The sequence below is a fragment of the Myotis brandtii genome, unplaced genomic scaffold, assembly GCF_000412655.1.
Source record: "Myotis brandtii unplaced genomic scaffold, ASM41265v1 scaffold499, whole genome shotgun sequence".
In the NCBI taxonomy this organism is placed as follows: domain Eukaryota; kingdom Metazoa; phylum Chordata; class Mammalia; order Chiroptera; family Vespertilionidae; genus Myotis; species Myotis brandtii.
This window is the reverse complement of record NW_005369027.1, coordinates 1,039,733-1,040,335: the sequence shown is the minus strand read 5'-3', so window position 1 is coordinate 1,040,335 and position 603 is coordinate 1,039,733. Positions and strand designations below refer to the sequence as shown.

General features: G+C 39.0%; 2 protein-coding genes across 2 annotated transcripts in view; one reads left to right on the top strand and one right to left on the bottom strand.

Annotated features, from left to right (window-relative positions):
• CTNNA3 (catenin (cadherin-associated protein), alpha 3) overlaps nt 1–603 on the top strand; it is a 1,348,181-nt gene that overhangs the window by 416,268 nt on the left and 931,310 nt on the right. The window lies entirely within an intron of this gene.
• The window catches only part of LRRTM3 (leucine rich repeat transmembrane neuronal 3), a 161,525-nt gene that overhangs the window by 10,619 nt on the left and 150,303 nt on the right, over nt 1–603 (bottom strand). The window lies entirely within an intron of this gene.

Here is a 603-nt window from a genome sequence, read left to right as displayed (position 1 = left end):
AGATGGGAAACCATAAAAATCTTAGAAGAAACCATAGGCAGCAAAATAGCAGACATTTGTCGTAGCAATATCTTTACCGATACAGCTCCTAGGGCAGTGGAAATTAAAGAGAAAATAAACAAATGGGACTACATCAAAATAAAGAGCTTTTGCACAGCAAAATAAACCATCAACAAAACAACAAGAAAGCCCACTGCATGGGAGAACATATTTGCCAATGTTATCACTGATAAGGGTTTAATCTCCAACATTTACAGGAAACCCATACAACTAAACAAAAGGAAGATAAACAACCCGATCAAAAAATCGACCTAAATAGGTACTTCCAAAAGAAGACAGAAGAAAGGCCAAAAGACCTATGAAAACATGCTCAAAGTCACTAATCATCCGAGAGATGCAAATCAAAACGACAATGCGGTACCATCTCACACCTGTCAGAATGGTTATGATCAACAAAACAACAAATGACAAGTGCTGGTGAGGATGCAGAGAAAAAGAAAACCTCGTGCACTGCTGGTGGGAATGCAGCCTGATGCAGCCACTGTGGAGAATAGTATGGAGTTTCCTCAAAAAACTAAAAATGGAACTCCCATTTGACCCAGT